The sequence below is a fragment of the Trichechus manatus genome, unplaced genomic scaffold (assembly GCF_000243295.1).
Source record: "Trichechus manatus latirostris isolate Lorelei unplaced genomic scaffold, TriManLat1.0 scaffold00132, whole genome shotgun sequence".
NCBI lineage: Eukaryota > Metazoa > Chordata > Mammalia > Sirenia > Trichechidae > Trichechus > Trichechus manatus.
Genome location: NW_004444068.1, coordinates 7,760,275 through 7,782,001, shown reverse-complemented (window position 1 = coordinate 7,782,001; position 21,727 = coordinate 7,760,275).

Sequence of the window (21,727 nt, the reverse complement as noted above, 5' to 3'; positions counted from 1 at the left end):
TACACTGTCCTCACTGAACTGCCCCGCAACCAAGCCTGTGACTTCAGTTCTTGCTTTGGCTTAGTACCTGCTCTCATACAGTCTACTCTCCAGTGGGGAGGAGAAAAAATAAAATAAAATAAAATAAACATACAAATGTATCATATGTCAGATGACAAAAAGAGATATGAAGAAGCAAAAGAAGGGTAGTGACAACAGAGAAGTTTGCTTCAGAGAAGATCTGGTAAGAAGGGAAAATTTAAGCTTAGCTCTGAGGGAAGTAAGGGTTTCGGTGAGGTAAAAAGGGTTCTAGGCAGAGTTCAAAGCAAGTACAGAGGACTGGAAACAGGAGAACGCTTGTCAAGGAGACCAGTGTGGCTACAGAGCAATGGTGAGGAGACGATGGGAGATGAAGTCAGAGAAGTAGCCTGGGCCAGATGATGTAGTGCCACTTGAGGGGATGCTACTCACGTTCTCCTACTCCATGTAACTTGGGATTCTCAATGGCAGACAGCCTCTTTCTCCAATACATTTCCCAGACCATCCAGCAAAAATATCTGTTCTGTTGAAACTCCTCTTACCTGTACTCAAGTTCTCTCCATCCTAACACAATCTCCAATACCAAGACTTCCATAAAACCTTCTCTGCTCACCTGTCTACAGAACAAGATTCATTCAACCTTTCACTCAGTCAACTATTCGTTCAACAAATATTTAATGATAGCCTGTTATGTGTTAGCATTGTGTCCCCTGGGTATAAACCCTTAAATAATACATCTAACAAAACATTTCTAAGAGCCTGCCCTAGGCCAGAGATTGTGCCCTGAGAAATTAACAATGAATGACAAATTTACATCACAAATGTCTACAACATGCCAGGGTCCCTGTACTGGGTGCACAGAAGTGAGCAAGAGATGGATTTCGTTTCCTGAGGGCAGGAATGAGGAGCAGTACGAGGTAGTCTGTGAAGCACCTCCAAAAAGGGTCCAGAAGCTTCAGGAGAGTGAGAAAATTGGGTGGTTTCTTCAATGGCAGTCTGGGCCTTTCAGACTGTGAAAAAATGAAAGATCTTACAGGTCTGGACAAAAGCAAAAGTGGGAACGTGTGATGGAGAGGCGCAAGACAATGAGTATAGCAATTTAGCTGGGATGGAGAATTTGTGTGTTACAAGAATGAAGAATAAAGCAGAAAGGTAGGCTGGGACTAGATTTTAGAAGGCTTGCATGCTATGTTAAGGAGTTTGTTGTGGAGATGTCTTGTAAATTTGGAATGAAGAAGCAACTTTTCAAAGGCCCCAATTAGTCCTGCTGGACTTCATTTTTGCCATAATATTTAAATAAAAAATGACTCAAATCCTACTTCTCATATGGTGATAAACTTAGCGGTGAGCCTCCACCACAATATCTTCAGGGCTGGGGTCCACTTTTGCTTTTCTGCTTGCACTGAATTTTCTATTTTCTCCTACAGCTATTCCCTTCCTTATACCTCATCTGAACCTCAGTATAGAACAGTCTCTTTTCTCCATTTCCCCATCTCCCTCTCATCCAAGGCAGCAGTTATATGCAGGTTAATTTTACTAAAGATTAGTTGGGAGAGGAGGGGTACTTAGCATACCGTCAGTCCTCCATGCCTGCTATAAAGAACCGCTCCCAAATACTCTCTTTTTCTTGGGTCCTAGCCTCCAACACCTTAGTTAGCTTTCCCTCCCACTCCTCTCACCCACACTTAACTTTATTTTAGAGACCACTTTTATTTTCTTGGACTCATCCCGAGCTCCTCTGGCTATGCCATGACAATTATCTTTCCATGACCAAAATGAACTATCAAAATGTTTAGCTAATCAATAGACAGATCTCTCTGATAAATGAAAAAAAAAAACTGCTTTTAATTTGCATGTTTTATCTACATATAGGGAGTATATCAGTCAGCTTAGACTGATCTATGCTGCAGTAACAAGCAACTCCAAAATCTCAGTGGCTTACTACTACAAAGGCTTATTTCTCACTCAGGTTATGGTCACTGATTATCAGCTATGGCTTAGTTCCATGTCCTCTTCATTTCCAGCACCAGGCTGAAGGAACGTCCTGTCTCTGGGCTATGTTGGTCTCAGTCTTGTGGCAGTGGGAAAAGAGTGATAGTGAACTATTCGTTTGCTCTTAAAGCTTCTGCTCGGAAGTCGCACACATCAGTTCTGCTCATACTTAATTGGCCAAAGCAAGTTATATGGCTAAGCCTGATGTTCTTTGGGCTGGGGTATAATCTTCCTATAAGGCCAGGCCCAGTACAGATAGGCCAAGGAGGGAGAGGCGTAATACAACCTAACTTGAGGGGAAACTAAGAAACAACCTTGGAAAACTACATAGGTGTCAATTACCTGATGGCAACAGAGAACAATTTCTACTAGATGCAGTGTAGACAAACTTGAATTGAAGAAAGAAATAAAGAATATCAATTAATAATTCTTCCATCTCTTAAAGAAGAACATGTTTGGGAAATAAGTAGAGGAGACTTCACAAAACCCATTTAAGATTCCAATAACTTGGAGAAGTAAGAAGGGGCCTTGAGGTTGGTAGACAGAATTAGCAGAAAGTTGAAGTGATGCTGGGGTATTTTTGGACGTAAATGCTGCAACAAATAGGGAGACAAGAATGACGGAGTTTTCAAAAACTACTAGCACCATGTGCCAAAATACAAAGGTCAGCTTCTTTCCAAATTGGGAAACTAGGACAAGCAAAGAACTAAAGTGACAAAAAATTTCTTCCAAGACAGAGTGACTGCCACAAAATGAAAGCTAAACTAGCCAAGTGCTTTACTGAGTAAAAAAAAAAGAAAAAATCATCAGTTTTGTGACAAGATTGGAAAGGTACATGGACATATATACCATATTCAAGTATTCAATATTTGAGGCTAGGAAGACAAAATATCTTAAAGACGTCGGTCCTTCCCAAATTGATCTATAGTTTCCATACAATTCCAATTAAAGCACCAATAGGAATCTTCATGGGATATTACAAACTATTATAAAATGTATATAGGAGTACAGAGATTCAAGAACAGCTAAGAATATCATAAAGAAGAAGAAAGAATTGGAGGAATAGTTCTAGATATAAAAATTTATTATAAAGCTGTAGTGACACAAATAATGTGGTACTCCTATAGAGATGACGGGCAGATGAATAAAACAGTGAAGAGCTCATAAATTCCCAGCATATATGGGGAAAATATCTAATAATGATAGCTAATATTAAAGTATAGTTTACCCAATAGCATGGGTGTTAAGAGTATTAACTCTGGAACCAGAATGCTTACATTTAACCAGAGCTATACCACTTACTAGTCAATGCCTCAGTTTCCTCATCTAGAAAATGGGATAATAAAAATTCATACCTCCTGGTAGTCATATCCTTCAGTAGTGCCCTCCTACATGGGGGAGGCCCTATGTAACCAATAGAATACTGAGGAAATGAACATGTGTGACTTCCAAGAGCATGGCAGCTTCTGTCTTAAACTTTCAGATCAATCTCTCTCGGGTAGCTAGCGGCCATATTGTCAGAACACTGAAGTAGCACCACGGAGAGGAACAGAGGCTCCCATCCAAGAGCCAGCAACAACGTGCCAGATGTGTGAGTCCACCATTTGAAACTGAATCCTCCAGCTCCATCATGGCTTCAGATGACTACAGCAATAATGTCAGCAAAAATCTAGGAGAGTTGCTGGCACATTGCAGGCACTGAATAAATTGGAAGCTCTATTACTTCTAAATAATATCTGCAGGGCTTGGGTCAACTCTTTCTTTTCTTTTCTAAATAATATCTCCAATATAAATAGTATCGGAGATTCATCAGAAAGTCATGGAACAGATGTCCCTACTCTGTGCCCACATGGACGGTGTATGAATTATCTTTGCATTCTCAGGGCCCAGTAGAGGTTCAATAAAATATGTGTTTATTAAGTGTCAACTATGTGCCAGGCATTGTTCTAGGCAGTGAATGGATAAAAAGCCTACAAGCCTAAAAATCTCTCCAGTTGTTCTATTACAGCATTATATAGCACAGTGAATAAAATCTTCCTATGGCGAAAAAGAAAAAATCAGGAACTTAGACAAATGATCTTTTAGATAAGTACAATTTCTCCTTTCTTCAGAGAGCTTAACTTACCTAGTCTGGCTGAGCACTTAGTCCCCTTTGCTTATACCACAGAAATACTCAGGGGAAGAAACACCACAGGAAGAAGGCTGTAATAGCACAAAACTAACCAATCCTAACATACCAAAAAAAAAAAAAACTTTCAAAACTCTGTAACTTTGACTATGTATATTAACAACAAAAAAAAAAAAAATGCCTTCAAGTCGATTATAACTCAAGGCAACCCCATGTGTTACACACTACGACTGTACTTCATAGAGTCTTTATGGCTGTGACCTTTTGGAAGCAGATCACCAGGCCTTTCTTCCGAGGCACCTCTGGGTGTGTTCAAGCCAACAGTCTTCGGTTAGAAGTGCTTAACGGTTTGTGCCATAGTTCTTATATATTCCATTCAACTTTTAAATGATCTGTACAGGTTGATTTAAGTTGAATTGACTCAAAAAAAAAAAAGAGGAGTTTCATATATATACCTCCCCATGCATACACACATATATATTTTTATTCTACCATATTGGAATATGTATGTCTAATTTTCTTAATTTGATCAGTCCATCTAGAAGCAAAAGAAAGAAAGCTATTTCTTTAAACAACTTAGAAAGTATTTGGGGGCACTATTACGACAGTGTATGACTTTGAAATTACGCAAACATTTTTCATTCTGACATGCAGATGTTTCCTATTTATAGTAAGTCCTTGCTTTACATGATTTCAATATACACAAATTTATTTGTTATAATTTAGTTAAATAACACCAGTCTCCCAATAGCATGGTTCAAATTTCAGTTACCACAATATATTAACTATGAGTCCAGTAAAGGCTTAAAAACAAACTTCACTGCTAGCTCTGCAGTCCACAAATCGCTACATAAAAACCAAAGCACGTCATGATCAGTGAATAACCATATCACCTCTTTCTCATGGTTATTGGTCATTCTGCATCGTTATTGAGTTCATGCACAGACAGCAAAGCATATAATTATGTTGCCTCCTTGTCTCCAAGTAATAAATCCACATGACAGTTTACAAAATGGATAAGTCAAAAAAGAAATTGGCCAACAAAGATGAAAATGCAGTAAGGAAACAAAAAAATGAAGTGAAATCGTGTGTGATTAGAAGATTTGAAAATGTTAGTGAAGACAGGACAAGCCCTAAACCTGCAAGAAGATACAGTATGAACCATGTTGAAAACATTCAATGAATATAGGTAAAGGTACTTCAGAATCTTTTAGTTTAAATTGCACTAGGAACAGAAAGTCACTTATGGTTGAAATGAGTTTTCATTTCTACTTTCGATAGAAGAATTGTAGTTTAAAAAAAAATCCAAATCAGTTTGGCTGGCATTCAGGCCAAAGCACTGAAGTTAGCTGCCACTTTGAATGAAAATGATAATTATAAGGGGACTAAAGAAGGATCTCTTATTGCCAGTAAAGGCTGGTTTCATTGTTTCATATGTCAGCATCCACTGATTAATGTTAAGCTATCTGGTGAAGTTGCTAGCGCAAATAAAGATGCTGCTGTGAACTTTGCACCCAGATTCCAAAGAGATAAAATAGAAATAGCCGACCATGGTATGTTGACACTGCTGCCATTCAAGAGACTCTAGTTATGCAGCAAGAGAAGCTTAGTGAGGGCCAACATACCAACACAAATGAGGCAAGCGGTTGTGATAAAAAGTATGAAGATATCCCAGAGGAAGTGACACTGGCAAGAAAAAAAACCCTTTACATTAAAGGAAGTAATTATAAATATTTTACAATGTTAAGTGTGCAAAAGATAAAATGTGGAAAGCTGATCCAAACTTAGAAAGAGTATGAAAATTTTGCAAGGCATCGATAAGATGCTCATTCCTTAAGGTATATAATGAGCACGCAACCACTGTTTAAAGTACACTTGATAAGTTATTTACAAAGAAATTAACCACTTTAATTCTCAATGCTTCTAATGTTCTAAATTATGGTGTACTACATGAATATTAGCTTTGTTTTTTCACTTCCCTACACATTTATAACTGACAGTAAGAGTTTCTTTAATGTTTTCACACCAAAAACAAAATTTTTTTAAGGTCACGTAATTTTTCCTGTTGATTATTAAGATCACTTTGCATGGTCTCAGCTTATACCAACATTTTTACTGCCCTGCACTACCGTGCAAAGTGAAGACTGCCTCCATTTGGTAAAGCAGCCACAATAACAAAGAAGGAAAAAATATATAAGACATGACTTAGTTTTTGTAGTTCAGTGGTTAACAGCATATAGTTAAAAACAAATTTTAATCACCTTGGCTAGTTAGTTTTTTAAACCCAGGATTTCAGGACAAAACAGAGAAACTACTTGTGCCTTTTCTCAAATATGAGAGCAAACTTGCTGTTTGATTTGTATACCCAAGGGGAGAAAAAGCACTAGATTAAGGTTTAAGGAGTGCAGGTTCAAAACTAGGCTCTACCACAAACTCCCTGTGCGATTTAGGGCAAATCCCTCTATTCATTCTACAACCATTTATTGCCAGACACCCTGCTATGTGTTGAGGAAACAAAACTGAATACAATATGGAATCTGGCCTCAAAGAACTCACAGCCTATTGGCAGAGAAAGACCAGAAACAGTTACAGTACAGTTCTCATCTATAAATCAGAACTAACAATGCCTCCCTCCTAGAGTTACTGGGACGATCAAGTGAGACTGTATGGGAAAGCATTTTGCTATCAAGTATTATACCAGCACTAGTTAGTAATAGCATAATTGCAGCACCTGACAAAAATTAGACTCTTATCTGGTGGTTCTCACACTGTTGTCTACAAAGCAGCACCATTAGCTTCACCTGGTTAGGTGTTCAAAATGCATATTCTCAGGCCCCACCCCAGACCTAGGGAATCAGAATCTCTGGAGGTGGGAGCTCAGAAATCTGTGTCTTAAAAGCCTTCCAAGTAATTCTAATGCAACTACAGTTTGAGAACCACTGCTGAGTCTTATCTATATAAGAAGATGAAAACACAGGTAACCTGAATTTTTACCTTGCTAAGGTAGAGGGTCATTAAAAAAGATGGATTGACACAATGGCTGCAACAATGGGCTCAAACATAGCACTGACTGTAAGGATGGTGCAGGATCGGGCAGCGTTTTGTTCTGTTGTACGTAGGGTCACTATGAGTTGGCACCTAACTCAGTGGCAGCTAACAACATTCTAACAACAATGACCCGAATTTTAGTAGGTACAAGAAACTCATTTCCCAGCTATCAATGAGCAAATTAAAGCAGAATATAACCAAGCTTCTAATTAACCAGGAAAATTAGCAACAGGGCTAATGAGTTTTACTTACCATGTTTACATTTAGTCCACAGTCATCCTGTTTCCCAGTTTCTTCCACTAAGATGAAAATCTGAGCAGAACCCCTTTCCATATTAATTTCACTGACGGTGTAGGCTGTGTTTTAAAACGTGAGTTTTAAACAAGCAACACATTATTATAGATATCCAAATGAACATTTTCACCAAAATAGCAAGTAGAAGACTATTATTTTGATGAGATAGTCGTGACTAACCCAACTGAGAATTCACGTGGACAACTCCTTCAGAATTCATGGTACATTCTGGCCAATATCTCTAATGTTAATAAAAGTTTGCTTTTTGAGAATGAAAGTTGTTTTCTACCCTTCTAAGAGTCATTTGAGATAATAAATTATATGAGCATCCAAACATGGATGTTTTTGAAAACTTTCCCCAATTTCACTGGTCCCGTAGAACAGTATCTTCCCGGACTAAATACTGCAAGTTAACAACCATCTTCATTTTCACATATGTTCACTAATTACCACCCAGGGGATAAAGTAGTGTAGAACAGATGTTTACAACAAAGTCGTGTAAAACCTACACATCCTGGACCATAGTAGGCACTCAAAAAATACTTGTGGAATGAATGAATCCTCAGTGTTGAAAAATATGAAAACCAATGGCTACCATTTTCTAGTACCTACCATGCGCTAAACTCTCTTCAAATGTCATAACTAACCTTCACAATAGCTCTGTGAATGAGCATTAATATTTCCATCATACAGATGATGAAGCTGAGCTTCAGTTAAGTTAAAAAAAATATTATTCATTTAGTGAATGGGAAATTAGAAATTTTGAACACCAGTCCATCTGACTCACAAGTTCTTTCAATGATGCGACACTGAAGTGATAAGCCACTGTCACCGTCTTTATCCATGAAAGTCAGTACATTATACATGTACCAGTGTAAAGTCTTTAACAAAGCAAAACAGAGAAATCCAAGTCAGTGTTAGAGAATATCTGCTATTGGTTTAAATGACTACCCAGGAATCTGGCAGCTTCCTTTGCTGTCTGAGCTATTTATCTTTGCAATTTTAGTTGAGGTATTCATTTCTCTGTTAATAGAACTTGCCCTTGTTATTGATTAATTTATTTAGAACAGCAGGATTCCTGGAGCACGTGGAAGGCTTTTCTGCCGCTGAAAATTACCTGGCCCAGGACCATATTTTAGTTCCTTTATTTTTAACAGAAGCACAGGTGTTAATTAGATGCTCTTTCAAGCTGCTAGAGGAAAATTCTGAGGTCCCCAGCTGCTGTCAGTCTCATCATCATTAGCCCTGAAGTGCTCCTCTATGAGGAACTTTCCACACTTGACATGTCCCTACTCTTTACAAATTATTTTAAATGACTTCTTAATTAGAAGTATTATGTTGTGCATTGCTAATGAAGCTGGCAGGAGCTGCAGAGGGGTCATGAAATGGTGATGGTTCAGATTCCCTTTTTTCTCTCTCCTCAGACCCCTGTTTCTAACAGTCATGAGCCGCATAACATCCATTCGGGCAACGTCTGATGGGAATAGACGTCCGCTGTCCCAAAAATTAATAATAAAGTTCAGAAATCCCTATGGGAGAACAGGGCATAGCGAATGTAACCGGATGCAGGGAATGCAACAGCTTCCTGCACGCAACGCGTATATCTCATGTCTCTTGTATATAGGCAGTCCCCAGGTTACGAACCTGAGATCTGTTCCTAAAGAATGACAAATTTACATCGAATGTCTACAACGTGCCAGGGTCCCTGTACTAGGTGCACAAAAGTGAGCAACAGATGGATTTCGTTCCCTGAGGGCAGGAATGAGGAGCATTCCCGTCTTTAAGTTGAATTTGTAGGTACATAAGGTTCTTATTTAGTGTCAGTTAGTCAAATGTTTGTCTTAATGTATAGTATACATAGATATAGTATATATTTTACTTTTCTACGCCTCTTAAACACCTAAGAAACACTTCCAAACTGCACAATGTTTTCTTGAGTGTCACAAAGTAGTACATCGTTCATTATTATGAATCATTGTATGTAACTCAACTGAACAACAGAACAAAACACTGCCCAGTCCTGCACCATCCTCACAATCATTGCTATGTTTGAGCCCATTATTGCAACAACAATAATAACATTTATTCAACATTGCTACATTCCAGGAACTCTGCTAATTACTCATATATGCATTCTTATATATTCATCCTAATGACACTATGATGAATTCATTAGATCACTCTCTTTTTAGACATAAGAAACAGAGGCTTCAGTGAGAACGTAGCTTGCCCTACATGACATGCTGTCATGGATTCAACTGTGTCCCCCCAAAAATATCTGTCAACTTGGCTAGGTCATGATTCCCAGTATTGTATGATTGTCTACCATTTTGTCATCTGATGTGATTTCTCTATGTTGTAAATCCTATCATTATGATGTAATAAGATGGATTATCAGCAGTTATATTGCTGAGATCTACAAGATTAGATAGTGTCTTAAGCCAATCTCTTTTGAGATATAAAAGAGAAAGGGAGCAGAGAGACACGGGGAACTTCATACCACCAAGAAAGCAGCACCAGGAGTACAGTGCATCCTTTGGACCCTGGTTGCCTGCACAGAGAAGCTCCCAGTCCAGAGGAAGATTGATGAAAAGGACCTTCCTCCAGAGCTGACAGAGAAAGCCTTCCCCTGGAGATGATGCCTTGAATTTGGACTTGTAGCCGACTAGATGACTAAGACACATGCTAAGCAGTAACAGAGCCAGACTTCTCCTAGAAAGAATTATCCGAGTACTTGCCCTTAGTGGAAACTAGAAAATACAACATGGCCCCTCAGGCTGTACCCTTTGCCTGGAGCTAAGCAGTTGCCATCCAGTCAGCTACAACTCATGGCGACCCCATATGTGTCAGAGCAGAACCGTACTCCATAGGGTTTTTAACGGCTAATTTTTTGGAAGTAGATTTTCAGGCCTTTCTTCCGAGGCATTTCTGGGTGGACTCAAGCCTCTAACTTTTCGATTAGCAGCCAAGAGTGTTATCCATTTACACCACGAAGGGATGCTGCCTGGAGCTAAACTTCATGTACAAACACATCCAGCTGAATTTCTACCAATTACTAACTAAGCTCAAAAACTGCTGAGCTTCTGGAAACTTCTGGAAAAACATTGGCTCTTCTCATTTGGTAGCTGTGGGTGTCTTTCCTTCACCACCCATAGCCACATAACCTTTAAGGCAGTAGGTCAGGATTATCTGTGTTAGGCTCATCTGGGTACTTGATGAATATGCAGATCACTAAATCTAACCCAGACCTTGTAAATCAAAATCTCTACAGTGGGTCCCAGGACTACGTAATTTTTAATAAGTTACCAGGAGATAGATTCGTGGAGACACTAAAGTTTCAGAATTATGGTTCCAGGGTTTCAAAGTCAAGGTTTTTCTTGGACACAGTCATTCTGTTTCTTTCTTTTAAGTGCACACATCCTATCTCCAATGCAACTTTTCCCATCCATACTTTGAGGGGGAAAAAAATTGGCTTAATACATTTGTTAATTTTATTTGTAAAGAAACAAAAGTTTAGAGAAATTAAGTGATTTCCCCCAAATCAGATTTAAAGGCAAGCCTACTGATTCTCAATCTTGACTTTTCTCAAGCTTAATTACAACCATTAGAAGTAAATAGTGTACTAGTGTTGGACAGCATTATGCAGAGTATCTGGTGAGATGTGTAACAGACTAGCTGATCAGATAAGACAGGTGCTGAGAAATAAAGAGGAAAATAATCATTGAACTAAATTTAGAGATGTGCAATAATTCTATGGGATTTTCCACCCTCTATTCATAAATTTACCAAAATAATAAAAGGTAGGATTATGTCACCTTTTATTATTGGAAAGCCCTATAGTTACGATTTTATGGTGTAATATGGAGACAGCACAAGTTATTCCAAGGTTTCTCCTGTTTTAATAACAGCACATAAAACTGCAGCTGTTATTTTGTTTTTTGTTTTTAAAGAAGAGCACGCTACGAGTAACCCTTCATGTGTGATATTGCTCAGGTCAGATTTTTTACTCAGGATCACTTTTGGTGATGAAATGTTACATATTCCCATTCTAAATCCCTTAAAAAATGTGTTTATTCACAATATGGAAGAAAAAAATCTTAAAATAGCCTAATAAATATGCTAAAATATTCAAATATAGTTATACTTAGATGTATAAAAATATTTATAATTCTAAAAAAATTACTGTCATTCCTAGTTTATGACTAAGTCCATGGTCAGCCTTATTTAGTGAAAAGAACAGAGCACAGGTTGCTATCCCAAAGATGATCACTGAAATCACCACCAAATCCCTGAGTAGTTTTAGATCACCAGGTACCATGACTCGGGAGGCAGGGAAGTGACTGGTTTGATCCTTAGCGTATGAGGAGACGAAATGCTCCATGAAAGCTGAATTCTAGCCAGCTGACAACCTGCTAGCTATGGTAAGACCTACTCTGCTCTGGGCCATGGAAGTTCTTAGCAGACAGAGATAAATAAAAATACCTTTGCCTTCTAATCCTTGTTTGAAAAGATATGAGTGTGGAGAAAAGGGTGGATAAAAAGCATGGAAGGTTAGTAATTTGTGCCAAGGCTACAACCACGAATTACAGTAATAAGCAGTCCTTATTCCTTTAGTCTTACAATCTGATAGCAAACCAAGCTTAGAGTCTTGCGATATCATGTCAAAGACGAGGAAGACGATCCAAAGCAAAGCCAAAGTCCATGTAAGTGTTTAGCTTGCAAAAATGTCAGAGACAAAAATATTACAGCAGTATCAAGACTAGACACTGGGAAGTCAAAGTGCTAGGAAATCAATCCTCAGAGAGTTTGAAATAGAATTTGGTCAGTTCCATTGTTCTGGATAAGTTTGATGAGAGGTCAAAACAAATGGATGTGAGAGGAGTAAGGGGAAAATCTTTTATGGTTGCTATACTCGAGTCCATTGTTGCAGCCACTGTGTATTTTGAGTGCCTGCCAACCTAAAAAAAAGCCTGTTGCCATCGAGTCAATTCCAGCTCATAGTGACCCTATAGGACAGAGTAGAATTTCCCCATAGAGTTTCCAAGGATGCCTGGGGGATCTGAACTGCTGACCTGTTGGTTAGTAACTGAACTCTTAACCACTACACCACTAGGGTTTCCGCTTCCAACATAAGGGGCTCATTATCCAGCACTATACTGGACAATATTCTATTGTCATCCATAGGGTTTTCAATGTCTAATTTTCAGAAGTAGATTGCAAGGTTTTTCTTCCTAGTCTGTCTTAATCTGGAAGTTCCACTGAAACATGCTCATCATAGGTGACTATGCTGGTATTTGAAATACCAGTAGCATAGTTTCCAGCATCACTGCAACATGCAAGCCACCACAGTATGACAAACTGACAGGTGGTGGCAAGATATATATATACATGTATATGCTGATGTTGGGCTCTGAGCAGATCATTTTATCGTTTTACATCTGATGTTTTGTCACATAGCTATACAGTCTATGACTCTTTCATGGCTGTATTTTCCTGAATCAAACTTTAATGTTGCATTCTGCTATGAAATGTTTGGAAAAAAATTAAGAAATATCCAGCTCAATTTAACGTCCATCAAGAGTTGTTTTCATATATGAAACACTAGAAACCTTCAGACCTTCCTTCAAGTTTAGATCTTCATTACTTATTACCACAGTGCTAGAAATAAATTTCTAATTTATTTTTTTCTTTCCTGAGCTATCCCTCTTAAAATAGTCAACCAGTTTAAACTTTCAAAAGCAGAATTTCAACCACTTCACTCCTCTGCTGCAAAATATTCAGTGACTCTCTTTCCTGCCAAATTAAGGATAGCCCCCTTTATCTGGGATTTGAGGGCTTCCATCAAATAGTTCCAACCTACACATCTAAATCAAATTCTCACTCTTCCCCTTCCAACTTTAGGTTTTAGGATCAGATAACTCAATTTTTTTCCCAAACATGTTCCATACTTGTCTGTCTTACAACTATTTTTCATATTTCTTTGCCCGTGTCTACTTCTTAAAAGTCTTTCAAATTTTCTAGGAAATATTCAAGAGTCTTTTATAAGCCTTTCCATTTCTCTACCTTTAAATCCTTTATAGCATTGTCTGTACTTCTAAAGAAGTTGTATGTTTTACATTCTTACTGTATCTTTCTTACTACACAATAGTAATTTACCTTCTTTTAAGAGAGTATGTGGACTCTACTGAGGCTGGAACTCATCAATGTGAATCAGGTAAAACTCAGCCATGGATTACACAGGAGCTGAATGTTCTGATGGGAAAAAAACTGAACTTCGTCTACAATTTGGAGTTTCAACATGTGGGAGCTCCAACATTCCAACTAGGCTACAGGACTATGAGTTTGAAGTGAAAGCATCAAATCTTGACCTCTATGATTCCTTGTAATAGCGTCAAACCCTATACACACACTCATGCCAAAGTGAATATCATGCTCCCTCTCAATCTGACAAAGCGTTGTCGGCCTAGTTGACTTGTCAGAAATTTAGACCAGGCAACAAAAGAGTAGCAAAGAAGCATCACTTGATGATATCCCCAGGGCCAGTAACTTACACAGTCTTGGCTCACCAACCTACAACAGCGAATGTTAATGAGGCTTCTGATTTTTTTTTTTCCCAATCTGTAGGTTGTCTCTTCACGTTGTTGACAAATTCCTTTAATAATCAAAAGTTTTTAATCTGATGAGGTCTCATTTATATTTTGTCTTTTGTTGCCCGTGCTTTTGGTGTTATATCTAAGAAACCATTGTTAAAAACTAGGTCCCAAAGCATTGTCCGTATGTTTTCTCTAAGAAGTTTATGGTTTCAGTTCTTACATCTATGTGTTTTGTTCCATTTTATGTTAGTTTTTGTATATGATGTGAGGTATGGGTCCAGGTTCATTCTTTCGTTTGTGGGAATCTCGTTGTCCTAGAACTACTTATTACAGAGACTATTCTTTCTCCAGTGGATGGACTTAGTACCCTTGTTGAAAATCAACTGACCATAGATGCAATGGTTTATTTCTGGACTCTCAATTATATTCCATTGGTCCACATGTCTATCATTATACTAGTACCAGAGTGCTTTGATTACTGTAGTTTTATAATATGTTTTGAGATCAGGAAGTGTGAGTCCTCCTACTTGTTCTTTTTTAAAATTGCTTTGGCTATTCTGGGTTCATTGTCTTTCCATACAAATTTGAGGATTGACTTAATATCAGAATATATAAAGAATTCTTACAAATTAATAACAAAAAGACAAACAAGCCAATCCAAACAAAAAAAGGGCAAAGAACTTGAACAGATATTTATCCAAAGAAGAAATACAATACAAATGGCCAACAAGCAAATGAGAAGACGCACAATGTCATCAGTCATTAGGAAAATGCAAATCAAAACCACAGTAAGATACCACTTCACACCTACTAGGATAGCTGTGATTAAAAAAATGGAAAACAACAGGTGTTGACAAGGAAATGGAGAAACTGAAACCTTCATCCATTACTGATAGGAATGTAAAATGGTACAGCCACTGTGGAAAACAGTTTGGCAGTTTCTCAAAAAAAACATAGACTTACCATATGATCAGCAATTCTACTTCTAGGTATGTATCTAATAGAATTGAAAGCAGGAACACGAACAGATACTTGTATACCAATATTTACTGTAGCACTATCTACAATAGCCAAAAGGTGAAAACAATCTAAATATCCATCAACAGAAGAATGGATAAACAAAATGTGGTATATACATAGAATGGAATATTATTCAGCCATAAAGAGAAGCAAAGTCCTGACATATGCAAAACATGGATGAACCTTGAAAACATGCTGAATGAAATAAGTCTGTCACAAAAGAACAAATATTGTATGATGCCACTTTAAATGAAATATCTGGAATAGGCAAGAGTATAGAGACCAAAGTTTATTAGTGGTTACCAAGGGTGAGTGGGAGAGAGGATGGAAGGAAGACTCAGTGCTTAGGGGACACTGAGTTTCTGTTAAGGGCGATGGAAAAATTTGGGAAAGGATAAGGGTGGTGGTTTAACAACATGATGAACATAAGTTAATATCACTGAACTGAACATGTGAAGACTGTTGAAATTGCAAATGTTTTGTTACGTATGTATTTATCACAAAATAAAAAAAACTGTCAATGAGGCTAATATGTGAAGACCTGCTGGACTGAATTAATGGGCAAGCTTGTTAGGCAGCTGCCCAAGGAACTCATCTACAATGGGTACAAAAACATCACTAGAAGTAATTTGAAGTATGTTACCAGTTGATTCAGGTTTATGTGCAAAAACACTCCATTTATAACTGGAAAAATGTATGAAAAAGGAGTCTCCAAGAGAAATAAAATATCAGCAGGAATTAGTTGATCCAGTTGGATATAGAAGTACTGATCATCACCAGGCTTGTGAAGAGGAGATAAGATGACAAAGTAGGGTTCTTAAACCAAACAGATAATGGAATGGTGATAATTACAGGAATAGGATACTACAGCAAGCACCATCAGGCCTCTAAAACTAAAAAACAAAAAACCCCATTGCTGTCGAGTCGATTCTGACTTATAGTGACCCTATAGCACAGAGTAGAACTGCCCCATAGGGTTTCCAAGGAGCGGCTGGTGGATTCAAACTGCCAACCACTGCACCACCAAGGCCCCATCAGGCCTCTGAGCATGGTCAAAGAGGTCGATAAAAAGAAAGGGCAAAAAGTAAATCTCAGCATGGATACTCTGGCCTATCAGAATTTAAATTCTCAAAAATTCTCATATTTTAAGAAAAGTGGAACTCACATACAGACCTAAAAATCTAGTTATGTAAAGCATTCAGCTACTAGACTGGATATTGTTTCTATTTCCATAGAAAAAGTTATGGGATGACTCCAACTTTGCTGTCTGCCCCTCCATCCCAGGGACACACATATGTATGCACAAACCACCCTGTCTCCAAAAGTCAACTACTAAATTCATCATCAAACCCGACTCTCCTTTCTGCTATTTTTGTAACATATCTATTATGGCCGCTTTCCTTATCTGTACAAATGAGAATAAATACTCCTCCCTCACGTATCTTACTGGATTGCTTTTAAGATGAAATTACACCTCATATAGAACAGAACTTTGTAAAGCAAAAAGTACAGGATAAATAACAAGTACAGTTATTGGTATTGATGAACATTTACACTAGACATTCCAAGCAAGACCAAACAAGTGACGCCTCAGTGAATGGAACCATATGATAGTAGAGAGCTGACAGTAATAGTTGGAACAGTGAGTCCTCTGTCCCACTTTGCTTTTTGTTTTTTCTCAGTATGCCTGCATAGCCTGCTATCTAAATATTTCAACCACTACTTTTGGAAGGCAGCTTTGCACTAAGCTGATGATGTACCACAATAAATTCAATTTTTTTTTTTTTTCCTAATCAGCATGCTCACAAAGCATGGGTCTCTCAAAAATCAGAAGTAAATAGTGAATTGGCCTGTGAGCTGCAAATATACACATTTTCAATACCTAAGAATCATTTCAATTTTCTATTGTTCTCCAAAAATTGCATGACAGTGTGAGATTCCAGGTTATCAGGCTAAGATTCACCACATTTTTTAATTAAAATTATATTTCAATGATCTGTCAGGCAATCCAGGTAAAATGTACAATGTATAAATTCCAGAACCTATTTTTTCTGTCTGTTCTTTAGAAAATTGCATTAAATTCCTCAATACTATATTTCTACAACTATACAGAGTGGCTTTTTAAAAATCCCTTTTCAAAAAAAATCATCATTCTAAGAAGTACAAATATATATACAAATATTCATGTGTTTTTCAAATTAACTCATGGAAGATTAGCACAAAACATCTTTTGGGAATGTTTTATGTGTTAATGAATATAATTCAGAAACACCAGTGATCCAATTTTATCAGTACTTTTTTTTCCACTAGCAGCAGTGAAGCTGTAGAGGCAATATGATTTCTAGAACTTGCTGTGCTACCAACTTGTGTGTAACCTTGGTGAATGTGCATTATCTCCCTGAAGCTTAGAATCCTTAGTAAAAGGTTTCATCTGGGAGTATTACTATTCACAATAAAGACTACATTTCTCATCTTCCTTTACAACTACATATGACCACATGGATAAGTTCAAGCCAACAGGATAAGAGTAAAAATGATTGTGGCCTTAAGGAAGCAACATGCCCTCCTTTCCTTTATTCCCTTGCAGTCTTTCCATTATCTTGAAGGCAGACACGGCAGTGAACCCTCTTGAACCATATAGACAAAGACAATAACTTCTGAGTGATGGCAAGATAGATGAGCCCTGGTGGTACAGTGGTTAAAGAGCTTGGCTGGTAACCAAAAGTTCAGTTCAAATCCACCAGCCATTCCATGGGAGAAAGATCTGGCAGTCTGCTTCTGTAAAGATTATAGCCTTGGAAAACCTATTGGGCAGTTCTACTCTGTCCTATGGGGTCACTATGAGTCAGAATCGACTCAAGGGCAACGGGCTACTGGATGGCAAGAGAATGTGATAGAAAGACCTTGAGTCCCCAGTATCATGGAGCTGCCATACAGATCTTGGCAATTAAAACTGGACTACCATGAGAGAAATAAACGTCAAGATTATTTAAGTCACCATTGTTTGGGTTGTTTTTGGAATAACTGAACTTAACTAGTACATATACTTCCAGTTTGGAAGTCCATGTGGTACAGTAAAACATCATGGGATTTAGAAAAACTACAGGCGTAGGCTCAATCCTGACTCTGCTATATAACTCTGAGCAAATTCTTAAATATTTCTGAGCCTCTGTTTTCTCATCTGTAGATAATGTAAAGAAATCAAGCCTATTATAGGGCCTAGTAGTTGGTAAGTGATCAATAAATGGATGTTATTATCAGCCTCTATTAAATGAGATAACACAATAACAGTTCTGATAAGAACGTGCTGGCATTCAGTTTTGTTATTGTTTTGAGATAACCTATAGCTCTCAAAATACTAAAGTATTATGACATTATGGGCTGGACATTTAATCAGTGTAACATTTTGAGACCCCTAAGCATGCTTTAATGCAAACTCCTTTTCCCCATTCCAGGCTCTAATCTTACAATCAGAAAGAAGTGCTGTGATCCGGTGCAGACTGGAATATCAGAGCCTCTGAGTCTAACACCTGTCTCTTCATAACATTTTGATAAATCATTGAGCTTGTACATCCCCTGGGATTATTGAAAGAGCTTATTTAGGTATTTTTGCGAAAATGGTAACTTTGATGAACAACTTCATGATGGATGAACAAATATTTCGTTTGTTAAAACATGCAATCCTGACATCATGACTGTCAATGAACATTTGAAACCATCTCACTTCCTCCATAGGCTATTCTCTATTGTCACCAGCTCAGCCACGTCAGGTCATAAGAAAGGCAACCCAAGCCTTCACTCGGGGGAAAGCATTTTTCATTCTCCACAGGCAAATTTTAAACCCTGTTTACAGAAGATCATGGAGATTTTTTCAACTTTCCTTGAAATTCCAGACATTGGCTTAGAATAGAGTTAAAGTATGGGACTGGTTGCTTTCACCTGGGAAGGAAATTTTTACATTTGTTCTAAACTTCGTCCCTTTGCTATTAGGAATAGAGGTTTACCATCATTACGAGCTTTCATCAAGAGAAGTCATGGCACAAAAACACTTCCCCAGAATGTCTCCAGCTATACATCTCTTCCATATTATGACTTGCGTGGTTGAACATCTGTTATCATTTTCATTTTAAAATACCTGCCCTAGCCTTCAGAGGACTGATACAGAGTTTTGAATTATCCTTCAAACAGAAGAGAAAAAAAAAAAATAATGGATAAATGTTAAAATCATTAAAGACTTTTTACCCAAGAAATTGAAAAGAAAATGACTCATCTCAGGCCATTGTTATATGATATACCTTTTTTGGTGGGTCCCCCCCCCCCGCCCATCTAACATGCGTAAGTCTTTTTGGTCTACCTGCTTGTCATCTTTCTGTCAAAAGATTTCTCACATCATACTCTTTTTACTTCTCAAAACACTTCACTGTAAAATTTCGTCACAGAATTTTCTAGGTATTTTATTTTATTTTTTTTTTTTTAGGTTATGCCGGCTAGCACATAATGTAAAAAGCTCCTATTTTTAAACAGTCAGCCTTAACCTTAATAAGAAGAAAAAAGGAGATAACTGACTATCCAGAATATCTTTTCTGAATTGAATCTATAATCATTCTCCTCAAAACTTCTGATAGAGTTCCAAAGCTTGATAGACATTCTGCCTCATTAAAGTTAATGTGACATAACTATAAAAAAAGAGAATAAAATGGCATAAGAGGGCTTCTTTTTCAGTCTGAAATCCTTTCCCTGAGGCTCTCTCCCTATGTACGAAGAGAATTTCTGCTAGAAGAATCAGTTTACACTGGAATTAAAAGTTCATTCACTTTGACATACCTATGCCACTGCAGAAAAGAATCAGACCGAGACGCTGAGACCCATCCTTCTCGAGAAACGTGCTCCACTGACCCCTTAAGGGTTTCCCTGCGATTTAAATGGTGAAATATGATCACTGATCCTCTGTAAACACTTTTTCTGTCCTCACTTGGGTCCTACTGCTACAGTCCCACTCTTAGGTCTAATAGCACTCCACAGCAACATGGGAAAGCACAAGATGATCAGGTTACCTGCTGGGGACTCCATGGACAGGAGGTGATGGGGAAAACACAGAGATGACTCCCCAGACTCCAGCCAGCTGTTTGGGAGAGGCAAGAAAGAAGGAAAAAGTAGACCATCTTGTATAATGCTCAGTATCATGACCCATGATAGCTAGAAATTAGATCAACATCTCATCCCACGAAATTTGATAGGAAAGAATCCTTTTGTCTCCTATTTGGGAGGACACCATACCATATTTTCACCATGGGCATACTTTCTCCCTCAAATCACATGGATTTTACCACATCCCTGATGCTTTTTCTGGAGCTCAATGTTCAGCAGAAATGGCATGGGTGATAAAGTTTATGTTTAAAAGCACTCACTTATCTAGGATTGAAATTAGAATTGTTCTTCTGAGTGTAAGTAACTAAAGTATGCGTGTGTGTGTGTTAGCAAATTTCTTTGAGAGAGTTGGAGTTAAATCGCTGTTACATTTCTGCATTTTACAGTTTCATCAGGTCAAAGGTGGAAGAGATTATGTATCCAGCTCAGTTAGAATCATCAGGCACTTCAAAACTCATTTTTTAAAAAATGCCATTAACCTCTTGAGCCTAAAAGGCAAAAACAGTAACGTGGAAGGCTTGCCTGTGTGAGGAGACTACTGATGAGTTTGTGACTCTGGGTTTCATTCTCCCCAACTGACTTTAATCCAATTCCAGAACCCTGGTGGTCAGAGACTAGAACTGCAATTAAGACATACACATAGTCCAGCTCAGCTCAGTTATACTAATAACTCTACACTAATTCTGTGCTCCGGGCTTTAATTCCCTCATTCACAACCAACGATTTATTTGATTTACTTTAGTTTATATGATCTAACCATGATGGAAATCAAAAGAACTAGGGAATAAGGAAAGAACTCCATGCATTAAATGCCTACTACATACCTTTAATTTGCTAATCAATAACACATATTAACCCAATTTCAAAAAAAAGGAAACTGAGGCTCAGCTGGGCCACATGACTAGCCAAGATTGCAACAGTAATAAGCGGCATGTCTAAAATCCAAACTCCTTTCATGATAGCGGGTTTTTTCCCAGAATGCTGCCTTTGTATTGCACTGCAGTCTAGCTTAAGACATAAACCAACACTGGCTCTGAGCACGAATAAGTGATGACCATCTTCAAGGTCGCCCGCCAAAACCTTGAACTAAGCTTTTCTTTTTCATAAGCAACACAAATCCCAGTTTATGGTTCTGACAAATGGGTTAAGGTATACGGCACAGTCTCACTGTAAAACGACCTGGAATGAGAAAACAACAAACTTAAAAATGCCAACCATAACTGGGGTCTTCTAAAAATCAAACACCTGTGCTCTTCAAAAGACTTCACCAAAAGAGTCAAAAGAGAACCTACAGACTAGGAAAAAATGTTGGGACAGTACAAGTCAGACAAAGATCTAATCTCCATAATCTACATGAAAATCCAACACCTCTACAACAAAAAGACAAATAATCCTATTAAAAAATGGGCACAGGAAATGAACAGACACTTCACCAAAGAAGACATTCAAATCACCAACAGACACATGAGGAAATGCTCGCGATCAC